At 43.8% G+C, this 12154-nt stretch overlaps 1 protein-coding gene across 2 annotated transcripts in view; it reads right to left on the bottom strand.

The window, feature by feature from the left end:
• Positions 1-12154, bottom strand: part of LOC122918650 (quinone oxidoreductase-like protein 2) — a 29023-nt gene that overhangs the window by 3039 nt on the left and 13830 nt on the right. The gene's annotated exons all lie outside the window — the stretch shown is intronic.

Here is a 12154-nt window from a genome sequence, read left to right as displayed (position 1 = left end):
CAAGATGCCCTTCAGTACGTGAATGAGTAAACAAACTGTAGTACATCCGAGCAAAGGAATATTATTCTGTGATAGGAAGAAATGAGCAATCAAACCATGAAAAAACATGGGACAATCTTAAGTGCAGTGTTAAGTAAAAAAGACAGTCGGAAAAGGATGCATACTATATGATTCCAACTATATGACATTCTGGAAAGGCTGCAACTCTACAGACAGTAGGAAGATCAGTGGCTGTCAGGGGTTGGGGTGAGGAGCAGGGGTGAATATATGGAGCCCTGGGGATTCTTTAGAGCAGTAAATCTATTCTGTTTGATACTGTAATGATGGACACATGGCATTACACATTTGTTTTGGCAAAACCTACAGAACTGTACAGCACAAAGAGTGAGCTCTAATGTAAATGATGGACTTCAGTTAATAATAATGTATCAATATTGGTTTATCAATTGTAGCAAATGTACCACAAATGCAAGATGTCAACACCAGTGGAGGGGCACCTGGGTGGCTCAGTTGGTTAAGCATCTGCCTTTGGCTCAGGTCATGATCTCAGGATCCCGGGATAGAGCCCCTCATCAGGCTCCCTGCTCAGTGAGGAGCCTCTTCTCCCTCTCACACTCCCTCTGCACTCTCTCTCTGTCTCTCTCTCAAATAAATAAATAAATAAAATCTTAAAAAAAAAAAAAAGATGTTAACTAGGGAAACTGGATGGTGGGAGAAGGAATATGTGAGAATGTTCTACATTTTCTGTTGAATTTTTCTATAAACCTAGAAGTGCTGAAAAAGCACAGTCTCCTGATATTTAAAAAATAATAAATGCAAAAAATTAAAATGGAAAAATGCAAAGAATGGAGGAAAATATAAGTGTCATTATTTACATATAATAATCTACATAGAAATCTACATATAATAATCTAGAACCAAAGCAATGGACAAGCAAATAAGAGAGATCAGTAAGATTGTAAGGGACGAGATCGGCTAACAAAAATTACTGACATCTCGGGCGCCTGGGTGGCCCAGTGGGTTAAGCCGCTGCCTTCTGCTCAGGTCATGATCTCAGGGTCCTGGGATCGAGTTCTGCATCGGGCTCTCTGCTCAGCAGGGAGCCTGCTTCCTCCTCTCTCTCTCTGCCTGCCTCTCTGCCTACTTGTAATCTCTCTCTGTCAAATAAATAAATAAATAATCTTTGGGAAAAAAAAATTACTGACATCTCTCTGTATCAAAATAATCAACTAGGAAATATAACAAATAAAATAAAAATAAAAATAAAATTGTCTTCTCAAAGGCAACAGAAACAGTAAAGTACTATAATTAGCATAACTAAGAATGATCCACAAGACTTTATGAAGAAAAACTTTAAAATCTACTTAAAAACATGAAGGATCTGAATAAATAGTAATATGACCCTGTTTATGAAATGAGACATTATAAAAATATCAATACGGGGCGCCTGGGTGGCTCAGTGGGTTAAGCCGCTGCCTTCGGCTCAGGTCATGATCTCGGGGTCCTGGGATCGAGTCCCGCATCAGGCTCTCTGCTCAGCAGGGAGCCTGCTTCCCTCTCTCTCTTTCTCTCTCTCTCTGCCTGCCTCTCTGTCTACTTGTGATCTCTCTCTGTCAAATAAATAAATAAAATCTTTAAAAAAAAAATAATAAAAATAAAAATCAATACGTCCCCAAATTAATCTAAAAAGCCAATGCAGGGGCGCCTGGGTGGCTCAGTGGGTTAAGCGTTTGCCTTTGGCTCAGGTCATGATCCCAGGGTCCTGGGATGGAGCCCCACATTGGGCTCCCTGCTTGGCAGGGAGCCTGCTTCGACCTCTCCCCTCCCCATCCCCTGCTTGTGTGCTCTCTCTCTCTCGCTATTTCTTTCTCTTAAATAAATAATCTTTAAAAAAAAAAAACACAAAATTTACCTAAAAGGATAAAGATTCACAAAAAAACTAAATCAAATTTTAAAAACTAAGATGGAAGAGTGACAATTCCAGATATTAAAACATACTTCAAAGCTATAAAGATAAAAAACAGTATGATATTGGGGCGCCTGGGTGGCTCAGTGGGTTAAAGCCTCTGCCTTCGGCTCAGGTCATGATCCCAGGGTCCTGGGATCGAGCCCCACATCGGGCTCTCTGCTCAGTGGGGAGCCTGCTTCCTCCTCTCTCTCTCTGCCTACTTGTGATCTCTGTCTGTCAAATAAATAAATAAATAAAAGCTTTAAAAAAAACAACAGTATGATATTATTATAGGAACAGAAATCTGAACTGAAGAAACAGAAGAGAAAGCAGAGTGTATCTGGGAACTTGAAGGTAGCACCACAAATCAATGGAGAAACAATGAACTATTTAGTCCAGGATAACTAGCTTACTAAAAGGGGAAAAATAAAAATTGGTTACCTAATTTATATCTAATACAGAGGTAACTTAAGATGGATTAAATCCTTAAGTGTAAAATACAAGTATAATGGTACTGGAGAGGAGCACCTGGGTGGCTCACTCGGTGAAGCAGCCAACTCTTGATTTCAGCTCAGGTCATGAACAGGTCCTAGGATCGAGCCCCGCATTGGGGTTCATGCTCAGTTGAGAGTCTGCTTGAGATTTTCTCTCTCCCTCTCGTTCTGCCCCTCCCCCTGCTCATGAGTGCTCTCTCTCTCTCTTTCAAATAAATAAATCTTTAAAAATAGGAAAAAAGTTAGTAGAGAAAAATAGAGAAGATCACTGTGGCCCAGATAGGAAAAAGAACTTTTTAAACATGTCCCAAATAGCACTAACCCACGAGGCAAAATATCAATGTGTTTGATTACATTAAATCGAGACAAGGATGATAGAGAAATGACAAATTCGGAAGGACAGACTTTTCCAAAGTCTCAAACTAACGTCCAGAACCTTGCTACCACAGGGTGATTCAAGGACCATAGGTTTCTGCATTATCTGGGAGCTTATTAGAAATCCACAGTCTTGGGGCACCTGGATGGCTCAGTGGGTTAAGCTTCTGCCTTCAGCTCAGGTCATGGTCTCAGGGTCCTGGGATCGAGCCCCACATCGGGCTCTCTGCTCAGCGGGGCACCTGCTTCCTCCTCTCTCTCTGCCTGCCTCTCTGCCTACTTGTGATCTCTGTCTGTCAAATAAATAAATAAAATCTCTAGAAAAAAAAAAAAAGGAAATCACAATCTTGAGCCCCCTTCGACCTTCAATGAATCATAATCTGCATCTTAACAAGATCCCCAGGTGATCCATACACACATTAAAATCTGCAAACGACTTTACACAAGGAACTTTTGCAAATTAATAAGAAAGAGGCAGGAAACCCTGCAGAAAACTGCATGAAGGGTTTAAATTGCTAAACTCGAATGTTTACCAAATCTATAACGAGATGCTTACATTGATTAGAAATCAGGGAAATGCAAATTAAAATAATAACATGCCACTTAATGCCTATTGGTTTGGCAAAAATCAGAAAGTAGGACAATGCTACGTAGCAACCGGGTGATGAAAAAAGAATTGGCACGTACCCTGGCACTGCTGGCAGGGGGCATAAACTGATCAAGTCATCCTGGAGAGCACTTGGCTGTCAAATTAAGTATGCATACATCGTGTGACCCGACAACCCTACCTCCGGGAAAATACTCCCAAAGCAACTTTGCACAAGTCCCAACTGTGAGACTGTGGACGCTAGTGCCTATTATGGTGGCAGGGAATCAGGTCAACCCCAGCGTGCATCACTGGGAAGCAGAGGTGTAAACCACGGCAGGGGCACACCACGGCCCCCTTGGCAGCAGTGGGAAGCAATGAACTGGAAACAGCACCAGCAACAGAGGTGGGTCTCAAAAAGACAGCACTGAGTGAGAAATGAAGAAAAAAAATAAGGCCTACAGCACAACCCTCTGCTGTTATTTATTTGTGTAACTTGAAAATAAACAAGCATACAAAAAATGGTATGTTTTACAAGGACATATAAATCCAAGGACATGTACCAAACACACTACAGAGAGTGAGTCTGAGGAGAGGAGAAAGAGGGAAGGACGGTAGGGACGCCTGGGTGGCGCAGTTGGTTGGACGACTGCCTCCGGCTCAGGGCGTGATCCTGGAGTCCCGGGATCGAGTCCCACATCGGGCTCCCACCTCCATGGGGAGTCTGCTTTGCTCTCTGACCTTCTCCTCGCTCATGCTCTCTCTCACTGTCTCTCTCTCAAATAAATAAATAAAATCTTTAAAAAAAAAAAAAAAAAAAAAGAGGGAAGGACGGTAGTGGGCAGCAAGGATAAAGGGAATAAGGAAATACGGACATCCAGAAATACACTGACGAAGAAACAAAGGATGGCCCAACAATGCAAATGTGCGCTGAAATAAGAAATATGAATAACCAGCCCTTCCCCCTTGAAATCCTTCCCCCAAAGCGTAGAAAAAAGTAATTAAATAAAAATAAGCAGAGAAACCCATCAATCAGTCAAACAAATCGATTCTCTGCAGCACAAAATCCCTGTTTTCAAAAACATCTGCCCTGCGGTTCTTTGTCCCTTACAGAGACCTTTCCAGTCCATGCAAATTTAGACCTACTCAAAGGAGGGGGTAGAGGTCTAAGACCAGAGTTTTGAAATACGCATCCCTGCCCTGTCGATCACCATCAATCCCCTCACTCGGAGGCACAGCTCAGGTGACTCACAGCTGCATCTCTTCCTGTCAGTTCGAAGCCCCTTGTTTCCAGAGATCTGTCACAGCCCTACGACAGAAAATACTCGGGGAAAGCAAGCATGATTCGAGAGAATGATACTTCTTTTACCTGGCATCCTAGAGAAATGAGGAATCTCCTAACAAGTAAATCTTGACATAAAAAGAAAGTTGTCCCTTTCAATGCTAGAGCTTCTTTTTAATCATTTTGCATATAAATATTTATAAAAATGCAGCACACATTTACCTCACTTCTCTGAAAGATAACATGGGGGAAAGCATAAGTTTTTTTGCCTGGGTGGCTCAGTGGGTTAAAGCCTCTGCCTTTGGCTCAGGTCATGATCCCAGGGTCCTGGGTTCTCATGGGGCTCTCAGCTCGGCAGGGGGCCTGCTTTTCCCCTCTCTCTGCCTGCTGTGGTCTCTGTCAAATGAATAGATGAAATCTTTGGGGGAAAAAAAAAGAACTGAATGTTTAGTAAGTGTGATAAGGCTCTGAGTGAGGCTCTTTCCTAAGAAGGGAACTGCAGGGCCTGAGACCAGAGTTTTTGACAGCTAATTCAGATGCCTGGGGACATTTTACTCCTGCATTCTCCCGGGAGAGGAAGGCTGCTCCAGACCCATCCCCAGAGAGACCCATAGGCTGTTCCCAGAACCCTCCCCACCTCGGGTGAAGCCATAATTAAATTTGTCTCTGGGGATATGCAACCCGGAATCTGGGGGCAGGGTGAGGATATTGCTTTTGTTTTGGGTTCCGCTGCTGGAATTTTTAATTAGCTTATCAAGCAGGACTCAGCGGAGTAAGCTATAGCTCCCGAAATACATGACGCTGACTCATGCCTCCTTAGAAACCATCCCTTCCCCCTATCATAACCCTGTCCTGAGAGCTTCCCGACAAAACAAATTCCTTAGGTCTTAGTTTTTGTTGACTGGCATACAGAATGTACCCCATAAAAGCTGATGAATCAAATGAACTCATGAATGAATGACTATACCCGGACTCAGTGGGCTTGTTTTTAAAAGGAAAAATGTTTAGTTAGTGATACACAGTCCCAGCTGAATTATATTTATCATGTCATTGCTCTGATTACAAGTTGATATGAATCTTCTTTGAGAAGTCAGTCAATGCATTTTACCAAAAAAGAGACACAGCTGACAAATAAGCATATGAAAAGATACTCGAGATCATTATTCCAGAGAGAAATGCAAATTAAACCCACAATCCGAAACCACCAGATACCTATTGGAAGGGCTAAAATGAAGGAAAACGACCTGACAGTATGAAATTCTGGCAGGTGCCCAACAATACTGTTGGTGGGGATGAAAAATAAAACCACCACCCTGAAACTCACTTGGTAGTTCATTAAACGTTAAATGTAGCAAAACGTTAAATAGTAGCAAATCATTACAAACAAAATCCCCAGCGTACAGAAAGAAAATGCATGCTGGAGCACCAGTGTCTCACCCAGAATATGCCAAGAAATAGAAAACCCAGATGCTACATATGGGCTTTGGTAGGAATGCAGTAACAGTGGCCGTGTCTTCAAAACCTGGGTTGTAGAGATGGCATGGGAAACACTTGTAGCAAGGCAAGAAGAGAGCAGCGGACACAGTAAAGGGTGCCTCTTCCTGAGAAGCATCGATAACTGGCATTTGTATGATTCTGCATAGAACTCCTTTAAACCGACGTTCTTGGGGCGCCTGAGTGGTTCAGTGGGTTGAGCCTCTGCCTTCGGCTTGGGTCATGATCTCAGGGTCCCGGAATTGAGCCCTGCATCGGGCTCTCTGCTCAGCAGGCAGCCTGCCCCCCCCCAACCCTGCCTGCCTAGAGATCTCTGTCTGTCAAATAAATAAAGAAAATCTTAAAATAAAATAAAATAAAATAAACAGACATTCTTTTCTTTTTTTTTTTTTTTAAAGATTTTATTTATTTGACAGAGAGAGAAATCACAAGTAGGCAGAGAGGCAGGCAGAGAGAGAGAGAGGAGGAAGCAGGCTCCCTGCAGAGCAGAGAGACTGACGTGGGGCTCGATCCCAGGACCCTGGGATCATGACCCGAGCCGAAGGCAGAGGCTTTAACCCACTGAGCCACCCAGGTGCCCCAAATAAACAGACATTCTCATCTAATGATGTTAACTAGGGACCACTGGAGACTGGGAGGAATAAGCCTGCTCTGTAAATAAAGCCAACTATACGTCTATGCAAATTTATTAGACGTTAAACATATGGTTAGCACATGATGCAGAAATCCCAGTCCTAAAATTTAAAAAAAAAGTCTGTAGAGCACTTGAATGTGAATGTTTATACAAGGTTTGTATGTAATCACCAAAAACTAAAAATAATCAAATTATTAATTGATAAATGAAAAAACAAGTTGTGGAACACCCACGCAATGAAACACTCTTCAGCAGTTAAAAAAAAAAAAAAAAAAAGAATAAATTACTGACATAATCAAAACCATGGGTGGGGTGCCAGGGCGGCTCAGTCAGTGAGGTGTCTGCCTTCAGCTCAGGTCATGGTCCTGGGGTCCTCAGATCGTGCCCCATGGGGGGCTCCCTGCTCAGCGAGTCTGTTTCTCCCTCTCCTCCCCTCATGCTTGCTCTCTTTCTCTCTCTCTCTAATAAATAAAAATTTTAAGATTTTATTTATTTATTTATTTGACAGAGAAAAACAAGAGAGAGAAGGGAACGAGAGAGGGAACAAAAGCAGGGGGAGGAGAGGGAGAAGCAGAATTCCCACCGAGCAGGGAGCCCAATGGGGGCTCAACAGGACCCTGGGATCATGACCTGAGCAGAAGGCAGACACTTAAAGACTGAGCTATCCAGGAGCCCCTGGATAAAATATTGGGGGGGGGGACATGGGTAAGCCTCAGAAGAATTACGCAAGGTTTGAAAGAAGCTAGACCAAAAAGACCACCTCGTGTATGAGCCCATTTATACAGTCTGGAAAAGGTGAAACTTTGAGGAGAGAAAACAGTGGTTGCTAGGGCCTGTGGGCTAGGAAACGGGGATTGGTGACAAGGGGCACAAGGGCCTCTTTCAGAGTGATGGAAACGTTCTATATCTTGATTGCAGTGGGGTGGTTACATGACTTTATGTGTTTGTCAAAGCTTGGAGTGAATTCTACTAAATGTAGATAACAGCTCAATAAACCTAACTTTAAAAAAAGTCAAGTCACATATTATAAAACCCCAATATAAAGAAATCTTCAAAACTAAGTGTCAGAAAAAAAAAAAAAAAAAACCCCAAGTGTCAGCCTGGGTTCCTTAGAAAATAAGCCTAGTCAAAGTATACACCCTAGAGGCACCTGGGTGGCCCAGTAGGTTAAGCATCTGACTCTGAATTTCAGCTCAAGTCATGACGTCAGGGTTGTGGGATCAAGCCCCAGGTCCGGCTCTGTGCTTAGCAGGGTCTCCCTGGGACTCTCTCTCCCTTTCTCTTTCTTTCTCAAACAAATAAATGTTTGGGGGGGGGGGGGAGTATGCCTTAAGGCTTCACTGCAATCCAAGGGAAGCAAGGGTGAGGGCAAAGGTGAAGAGAATCAAGGAAGGAGGTGTGTGTTACTGATCCAGAACCAGACACGGCTCCGGGGGACCTCTCCAGAAGGGCCTTATAGAGCCCGTTGCTTGTCGACATACTCCATCAGGAGGAGCAAAGACAGCAATTTGTCTCGTCTTTCATTTGTCAAATCCTTCTTCTTTGGGGTAAACTCCCCACCAACTTCCTGGTTGCATTACCCAGACCCCCGCATCCAGTTTCTGGGGAAGCCAGAGCGCTTCAGCAGGTCCTTGGGCTCAGAACTGCTCACCAGGGCCACAGCAGCTCCCACGAGGAAGAGCACAGTGGAGGCCCTGCCGAGAATCAGCCCTCCCACCAGGGAGAACATGCGACCAGAAGTATTAGGAGATGGGCCCTGGGGACAGGGTCTGACTGTATGACGGCAGGGATCAGTGGTGTGAGCCATCACTAGAGAAAGGTGACAAGTGGCCAGGGCCTGGGGCAGATGTCACTGGCAGATATGGAGAGCCCCATGAACTGGATCTGGAGGAGTGAACACAAATTAGTACCTTCCCGAAACGTAGACAATAATTTAATTTTTTTTTAAGATTATTTATTTATTTATTTATTGGACAGAGAGAGACCACAAGTAGGCAGAGAAGTAGGCAGAGCAGCAGGCAGAGAGAGGAGGAAGCAGGCTCCCTGCTGAGCAGAGAGCCCCATGCAGGGCTCCATCCCAGGACCCTGGGATCATGACCTGAGCTGAAGGCAGAGGCTTAACCCACTGAGCCACCCACGCACTCCAGACAGTAATTTAATTTTTAAGAATATTCCACAGATATACCCAGGAAACTTCAAGTAAACAATTTCTCTCTATCAAATTTATTCATGTGGTGACCTCACCTGACTTTTAGATGACAATCGAGTTCAAATCTCTGAGGTATAAGTCCTATGTCTGGATGAGACGTGTGTGAGCATCTCTCTACAGAAAGCAGACTTGGCACCTCTGCATAAGACCATCCCCTGGACAGATCAGGGGGCTCATGTATGGCCCGTCCATCAGGGCATGGATACAACACTTCAGAAAATAATAAATTCTAATTAAAATTCAAAATCTAAAGACTGTCTCTCTAATCCTGCCCATGAAATGTTCTATGCAAATGTGTTATAGTTCATGGGACCTGAAAAATCTCAACTCTGTATATTTATAACGGCCCGGTATGTTCCTTTACACAATATAGTAAGTGTCTGCTAAGAGTTTTTACATGTGTTATCTTACTTAATCTTCACAGCGACCCTAGTAGGCAGAGTACATAACCGCCGCCATTACAGATGAGGAAACTCAAGCGTACAGACGTGAGCGATCTGCCCATAGCCAGTTAAGTGGTAGGGCCAGGATCTGCACTCAGGAGGTCTGAACGAGCGCCTTCTACTCTCAGTCAGCCATTCCACACATATACGAGTACCTGCCGGGAGCTGGAGACAAGGAGATGCATGGCCCCTGCTCACATAAAGTTTATGGTCTATGGGAATGACAGGCATTGAACTATCACAAGCAGACAAAGAAAACGCACAGAGTACTTCGGGAGCGCATATCTCGTGCCTATCAGACACGAGAAAGGCAAAGTATATATATAGGGAACAAAGTATATATATAGTCATTAACATCAACTATCAAGGTCAAATCTATAAGCCCCTATGTTCAGGAGAAAAGAAAGCTAGGAAGCACTGGTATCCGTGGTTATAGTATGTATATATTTGTGTATATATATGCACAGTCATTTTCAGAGTCTAGGCAGGTTCTGATAAATAATTTTTTCTCATACGTTAACAGATTTACATGAAAAATATTAATGGGTTGAGTGAAATTAACTATATACATTCATTTAATCATCGTCACTTAAAAAATATATATATATATATATATATATATAGAGAGAGAGAGAGAGAGAGAGAGAGAAAATCTGGTTGTTCAAGACTCCTGGCAGTTTGAACTGTAAGGCAGCTCTTTCACATAGATAATTCTCTGATGGATGGACAAACTTCATACTCGAAAAGAAGGTTTCTAAGAAGCAACTTCCTGGCTTATTCGAGGGGAGAGTCCAACACAGACGTAAGGAGCTCAATTCTGATGTCAGAACAACCTGGACTGGATTCCAGCTCTGCCACTTACTACATAATACTGGGTAGTCTTGATTTCTTCTTCTGTAAAATGTGATAACGGTTCAGGGGCGTCTGGGTGGCTCAGTGGGTTAAAGCCTCTGCCTTTGGCTCAGGTCATGATCCCAGGGTCCTGGGATCGAGCCCTGCATCGGGCTCTCTGCTCAGCAGGGAGCCTGCTTCCCTTCCTTGCTCTCTGCCTGCCTCTCTGCCTACTTGTGATCTCTGTCAAAAAAATAAATAAAAATCTTAAAAAAGAAATGGTTCATAACTCAAGGGAGCATTATGAAGAGGAAAAGAGAAAATGCATGTCAAGTGCTTAGCACCATTCTTGACCTACAGCACGCACCTAAGGCATGAGAACTGCCACTTCTATTCCTAGTCCTTTAAATAGTTGACATACGGGAAAAAGAGAGAGAGAGAAGAAATCCTAAGTGGAGGGGGTGTGAATGAGATGAATTGGTTAGGGAGAATGGCCCGATCAGAGGGCCCAGGGATAGCAGGAAGGTCAGCAGAATGGGAAGAATCAGATTAACCCCGTCTGCAGAGCCCACACTGGAAAGGAGCAGAACAAATGGAAGCTGATAGGAGGTTAGTAATTATAGTTCATTCGTGTTTAAGAGAGAACTTTAGTGTGAGTGATTAAAACAATAATTCAGGGATGCCTGGGGGGCTCAGTCAGTTAAGCGTCTGCCTTCAGCTCAGGTCATAATCCCAGAGTCCTGGGATCAAGTCCCGCATCAGGTTCCCTACTCGGTGGGGAGCCTGCTACTCCCTCTGCTTGTGCGCTCTCTCTCTCTCTCTCTGACAAATAAATAAATAAAATCTTTAAAAAAAATAAAAAATTTAAAAATAAATAAAACAATAGTCCCAGTCTGGCTTTCTCTCCTGCCTGAGCAGCACCTGGGACAGGTCAGTGGGGGAGAAGAGGCGGTTTAGACCAGCCAGCATTGCACGCCTATCCTAATGGTCCTCATCCTCTATCAACAGGTGTACGTGAGCCATGCGTAACGCAAATCGCAGCTCGCAAGACACATGATAAAAGCCACAGATGGAATGGGACTCAGAAATTCTTGAATCTGGTGGTCTTTAAGTTTTTAAGCCGCAAAACCTCTTCACAAAAGAAAAAGATGAATGCAAAGGTAAAATGTGCAGCTACTCAGACCCCCCGCTGTGGAGGGGGTCCCAGAGCCCAGGCTGCTCAGGTCTCCCCGCAACCTGCCCACATCCTGGCTGGGGCCTCCCTGTAGGGAAACATGGAGATGGCAGGTTGGAAAGGACAGGAGACTTTCACCCAGCTGCAACGGGAGAAGGCAGAGCCGGAAGTAGTCGGAAGTATCCGACCAGTTTTCTGAAGGCCAGACAGGTTCTCTTTTTACCACCCGATGCAACCCTCCGGACTGACATATGAAAAAGAAGAGGAAAAAAGTAAACCATGTTCAAGAAGAATATCCCCCATCAAACATCAAAATGGAAGGCTGGTGGGCAACAAAGTCTGGCGTTGACATTGGGGGAGGGGAGGGCAGTAATCTGCATATGAACAAAATGTCCCCCCCATCGATGCTGATGGGAGTCACCAAAACAGGTTTTTAAACATTAACACAAATTAAACCAAAAAAAGAAAAAGAAAAGGACTTCACAGTGAATGCCTAACAGATTGACATTTACAACTATATTGCATATGCATGCACACAATTACACTTTGGAGGAAGTTTAAGCCGCATTGATGGGACTGAGGGGGAATGAAAAAAGGGAGTGAATAGCCCACAAAATTAACCACAGTGACTAATGGATGAATTACAGTCCTAGGATGCGGGGTGTAATTTAGTGTTTTGTTCAC

This window comes from Neovison vison, chromosome 10, assembly GCF_020171115.1.
Source record: "Neovison vison isolate M4711 chromosome 10, ASM_NN_V1, whole genome shotgun sequence".
Taxonomy (NCBI): domain Eukaryota; kingdom Metazoa; phylum Chordata; class Mammalia; order Carnivora; family Mustelidae; genus Neogale; species Neogale vison.
This window is presented reverse-complemented; position numbering and strand designations above follow the sequence as displayed.